Genomic DNA, 6,553 nt, shown 5'->3' with positions numbered 1-6,553 from the left:
CTTGAAACAAAAAAACACGACGAGTCTGTATGCAAATGACTGAATAAACATGTGATGAGGTCGTGTTTATTTAGTTCTAGGCCCATTATTCTCGTTTCGAATTGTTGCATCCCTTTTCGCACATTGTCTGTCTGTCTTGGTTTCAAATATACTTTTTTCGTAATTTCCAAATAATGGAAAATGATCCATGTGCCATTTTCTTCAAAATGTTTTAACAGCTTGTAGTACAAAAGCCCAACGTTTTCTGAAATTTTCCGATTCGTTCCAATGTTGCAATAGAATAAAATCAATTGGGCTCAAATATGCTCCTGTTTTGAATCAGTTGTTGATGTTCCTATAAGTCGGTCATACAAAATGTTGGCTACTTCAAATGACATGTTTGTAGTTGGAATGTCATTGTTGACTTCTAAAATCGAGAATTAAACCGGTTCTGTTCCTAGTAGCTTCAGTCAGCTAATCGTTTACTAAGAACAACAATCCCTGCCTCATTCTTTTCGGGAGTTGAACGTCGAAACATTTTCGTCTTATCATCAGAAAATTCCTCTGTAAATACCCTATCAATTCACGTTCTGTGTCATGTAGATTTTCTGCATTTAAATTTATTGCAGCACATTTCAAAGTTACGCATAATTATCATAAGGTAGATTAACTGTATACTTGGATTGTAATATAGCAGTGCACAATCGATCTAGATCTTTGCTTAAATCTGAAAGTTTTGAAACAGATTTGCAATTAATATTTGCAACTGTCTATTTAAATAAAGGAACATAAGTGATTTATTGCATTATTTAGACCAAATATTTGATTCTACTCTTATAGCATTATAGTAAAAAAAAAATAAAAAGGGTGTTTTAAATTTTTTTTCATTTTTTACCTTTTGCAAAAAAAACGAGTTCGGTGACAACACTTTTTATTTTTATTTTCTTAAAGCATATTATTAAACCTTTCTTCTCCTATTTTATTTCAAATTATATCCCATAGACTTTCTTTTGTTCTCCGAACGGTGTTTTTTTATGAATAATCTATGCAACATTAGGCAATTTAGAACGATTTGTAGCTTGAAAAATAGCACGGTGACCCATACTTTTTATCATGTTTTTGAAAAAAGCATGGTAAAATCTACATTTTGTCAAAGTATAAGAAAATTCTATGTGAGGAAATATATAGTGTTGATCCACCATACGTATGCAAGGTATGCGCAATAGTTTCAAATTTGAAAAAAACGTTTTCCAGTTTAACATCCTTGAAATGCAAAGCAGAATATGTGTCCGTTATCCTCTTAATTTCAGATGACGTTGCAGTAGCTATTGTGACCTGTTCTTGTTGAATTAGTACACTCGAAATAATCAAGTGAACTTTGGATGTGACACAACTAAATTGTAACCCATTTCCTCCACTAAATGTTGTCTAATTCTTGCTGTCACTACAGTTCCACACAATTATATTTTTAGTATTGGAAAGAATTACTGTTTTGTAATCGCATTACAATGTTTGGCTATCATTTGTAGCGCTTGTAGTTATATACTAGCATTTTCTTTTCTCTGCTTTAATATGAACATATCCTATAATTTATGTTGCTTCAATCGTACAACAAAGCTAGTATAGGGTTACCAATGGCATTTTCGGGTTTTAAACATCTGTGAAATTTCAACAATTTATTGTCGAAAAATCTTGGTTCTGTTGACATAATCCATAAGCGAATCGGTTTGGGTTTTGTCATTTACACTGTTTTTTATTCACAGTTTTTGCATGAGAACATTTGCTGCTAAAATATATGGAAGAGCAAGTCCTAACAAATCGTACTCACTCACTCGATACTTGGCTGAGTACCATACTTGGATTAAATGATGTAGGAGTACAGCTTCAATCTGTGATTTCATTACATATACTACTATGGACCTTTTTGTACGAAGGAGAAATGTTTATCTTCACTTTGAATATTTAAAAAAAGTCCTGTTTTGGATCCATCTCATTTCGACATTTATCTCACAAAATAAAACTGAGAGGCTTGAACAAATTGGTTTAAACGACAGTCATTGTATGAAATGGGCACTTTTGTCCGGTATGTTCACATATGTAGAGACGTCGTTTTCGGTTTATTTAGATTTTGATTTTGATTTGTCCTTACAATTGTTTTGTGGCAAGCGACACTTATGATTCATATGCAGACGAAACGTGCGTATGAAGTACAAAATTATAAGTCTGGTATCTTGATGAGTTTTTGCGAGTAAACTGCGCAAATATTTTCATTGCATTGATTCGTGTAAGTACTAAAGTTTTACATAAATTTCGTGTTTACTATTTAATGTATTATCCTCGAGAATTGGATAGTTTTCATGTAAACATACTCCTATACCCCTTTTCTTTTTCATTTTCGAACCCAAACATAAGACTTTTCTAATTTTGAGGAGCGTTCATTATTTATTGGAAAGGTTTCAACAACACTAAAATTTGAAACATTATATAAAGTGAATGCTTGTTTAAAAGACGCCTCTTTGATTATATACCAAGAATGCTACAATAGTTTTAAACGAATTAGTTTTGTTTTCTAATGAATTGTCTTATGCTTATGTTTTTACCATGGTTATGCTTTTTCTGTTTACATGATTTCTTTTTAGGAAAAAATCTTCTACTTCGATTCGTCTAACTCGGGAAAATGTACAACTTTATGTTCAAACGTGTAACAAAATCACATTAAAGAACATCCATCATTTATTCATTTTCAGTTCTTACCAGACCATTATTTTTTATTATCCTCTTACCCCGTCTTCCGCTAAGTAAAGGGACTGGATTTTCGTAATTAATTCACGTTTGACTCTAAGTAATTCAAAGCCGAAATTATATGTTATCTGTTCAATGGATGAACATCACCGACAGTTTTTACACATGTAAGATATTTGTAAATGCCAAAATACAACCAAAAGATAAATCTTTCTTAACAGGGCCCTTTCTTAAGCTGTATTTTAAAACATGTTACTTATTTTGTATCATACTTTTCTTTGCAGTTATTGTTTGTCGCCATTTTGTAACTTAACTAAACCTGCCTCAACTCAGGGTTGATTCCAGTTTAAAGCAGGTAGGTTCAAAAGGTCAAACTCGATTGAAACTTGAGTAAACTCGACAAACTCTACAAACCCGAGTTGGACGATCGGTGTAGGCCGAAGTTGACCATCAACTCGGTACTCTTTTACTTGTGTGCATCCTAATATTGACAATGGTAAGCCTTGTTACCGTATTCATAACAATTGTTACTTTGTATATATTTGCCATGTCTACACACAGCAGCGGTAAGATTACACACCAGGAATTGAGATAGCCATTTTGTGTTGGTGTTAAATATATAATGTATACACAATAAAGGCAGTCAAAATAAGTGGTGGGAGCATTTTCACAAAACAGTCCGCTAAAATTCTGAAAAACATCATAAAAGTAATTTGGTGTACTATATTCATATTTCAAAACTTAAGTACTAATAAGTGAGCAGTCTGAGTCAAATTATTCTTAAGATAAGGTCAAGGCAACAAACACGACAATACAGATACGAGCAAAGCGACGAGTTGGGGAATATACACACCATAAGAAGGGTCAAAGAAAAACACCACCGTATAAAAAAAGATGAACAATAGGAAACGGAAAATCTTTGAGTAGAGTTTCAGCTTGCAACATAAATATTTAACTATATAACAAATGACAATTATTATTATTTTTATTATGTATAATTCTGTTTGATAACATTGTATGTGACAAGTATCGTGTAGAGAGTCGAATCTCATAAATTTTAACCGAATTGAAGAACAAAACAGGCACATTCTTTAATTATAGTCAAGGAACTAGACAGAAAGTTTATTTGTAGAACATTTCTAGAAGCCGAGATGAAACTATCGACATCTCCAATGCGTATGCATGGATTTGATAATGTCTGAACTGTTTAATATGTCGAATTGACTGTTATCAATATCAAACTTGGGTGTTTTTTGAAAATATTTTCATTGTGGATTTCAGGGTGAAAACACATTGTAAATAAAAAGTTTCAGCCTTTGCTGAATAATTTCATACACAACTCTATCGGGCAAAGTTATGGAAATACAGAAAAGCGTTTCTGACGCATTCAACTTATGAAAAGTTATTTTCATTTTCTAGCACCGGGCAACGTTGACCCTAGATGGATTTGGCTATTCCTTTGTGACCCTTTTGGTCGTATAATTTTAACGTATTCAAATACTTATACATCCTTAACTTGTAAACTAATGGGTTTGAACGCTTCTGATAAGGGAAATACGGAAAAGCGTTTCTGATGCACTAAATCTATAAAGTGTAATTTTATCATCATTTAAATTTGAATAACACAAATGATTACCATAAAATATTAGGGTCCATGCAAACTAGTTAAAGGTTGTGTGTCAGTTTTGCGTGTGGGAATTAAAATCTACGTTTTTGACTCGCCTAAGACAAGTTGAGGATGCGAAACTGATGTGTGCTGTTCTGGCGGCGTCAGTAGTTGTTAAAGTTTGTGATTAGGTCAAATGAAGATTGTTATTTAGTATGCAACTTATTTCAGATGGATATCATTTGGCCCGTCCTCATTCACGGTCCATTGACTTTTAAAACTGTTAAATTGTTGCCATTTTTTACTATCCAAACTACACACAGGATAGACACATGTCTGAGTTATGAGTATATGATACATTTCATTTACTTGTACTAGTAATTCATGAACTGAAAATTTGACATTCAAATATATCGACTATATATAAGTTTAAATAACAATCCACTAGCTACTGGGCAGTTGGTACCATCGGGACTACCATTAACAAGAAGCGGTACCGACTTCGTTTTAAAATTTGACTGAAATAACTTCAACTGTCACTCTAAATGGATATTGAATATGCCAGCATTTATTTTTCATTTATTTATTTGTTATCATAAAATCGTTACTCTATAATTCCTATCTCAGAATCTTAAATTGAAATAAAAAGTATAGAGTGCAATCATGTTGAAACATTACGAAAACCTCATTGGAAAATACTTTGAGTGGTTTTATCATTTAAATGACGAAATACGAATTTTTATTTTCTATAAATTTCGATTAGGTACAAATAACAGGCTTAAAGGCGTACTTTTTATATGTGTCTATTTCTCCTGAGAACGTGATTAGATTATAACATTGTATAAGTAATGCGGAGTAATAAACTTCTAAAAGTATTTATGTATATTGAAATTCTTCAGGCACTACGACAGTTTCAATTGCCTGATTTATTTTTCTTTTTTGTAGTAATTAATTATTCTTAATGGACATTGTTTATTTATTAAAAAACTTATATACAAATAATTTCCAGGCTTTAAACATTACGGTTTAAAATATACAAGTAACAATGATAATAACTGTGATATTTTTGGCTTTCACTACAGTTGGACTTGGTAAGAAAACAATTGTAGTACTAGTATCTTTATCTTTTTATTTATTTTTGGTTTTTAAACAATTAAAAATGTAAATATCTGAAACAAATGTTACTGGTTTTGAAGTTAAAGGAAAGTATCAAATGTTCACGAGCTTGTCCCAAATAAGGAACCTCGTGAGTAGTTTTCATACTTCATATCATAATGTGTTTTTGTTATTTGAAGAATTTGATTTTAATGACAGATCACTGACTGTTTCTGTAGACTGAACGTTTATAGACAAGTAGTGTTTTTCAAATTTACAAAGTTTTAAGTCGAAACTCACGGAAATGTACGGAAATCTGATATATATCCTTCAGTAACATGTTTATGCTGATACAAACTGAGGAATTAATTATATTTTGATGTTTTAATTATTATATTGCAGGAAACCTTTTGGATCAAGTGTGGATAAAAACTGAGAACAGCGGTTTCGTTAATGTTTCGATAACAAATTTGCATTACACCAGTCTATCATTTTTCAGGTATTTCCTGCTAACGACCAATATATGAAATTCACCGTTAAAGCATGTAGTAACGCCTTTATTGTACTTTCTAGTGACACCTACCTATTTTCTTTATACGATTATAGAATAATTATTGGGGCTGGAGATAATTCAAAAATAGACCTCCGTCGAAGGTATGATCAATCAATAAGTATTTTTGATATTAGTACACCTGGTATATTAAATTGCACAAAGCACATATCGTTTGAACTAAATTAGACAGTATCCGGAAGAATAACTCTAACGTCTGGTTCTAAGATGGTTATGAATTGGACGGATCCATTTTCTATCCCTATAGATGGCTTAGGAATCACGACTGGATTGGGATCTGTAGGGCAGTGGAAAGTGGAACATTCTTGTAAGTGATAACGTTTTTGTTTTTAGATCACAAATACAAAATATACTTTGATTGAATGGTGTAAGTTTTTTGACAAATTTCAATGTCAGAGTAATTATCATAACCATAAAAAGAAGAAAAAAGAAAATAGTAAAAGGAAAAAAAAATCTGCATGCAAAAACATTCATAAAAAATCGTTTATTTAGGGTTTCTCGAAGCAGTACAGTAACATATTCTTATTTGTGGGGAAAAAATCTATATTTGCCGAAATCTT

Source organism: Mytilus californianus, unplaced genomic scaffold (assembly GCF_021869535.1).
Source record: "Mytilus californianus isolate M0D057914Y unplaced genomic scaffold, xbMytCali1.0.p SCAF_8, whole genome shotgun sequence".
Taxonomy (NCBI): Eukaryota; Metazoa; Mollusca; class Bivalvia; order Mytilida; family Mytilidae; genus Mytilus; species Mytilus californianus.
This window is presented reverse-complemented; position numbering follows the sequence as displayed.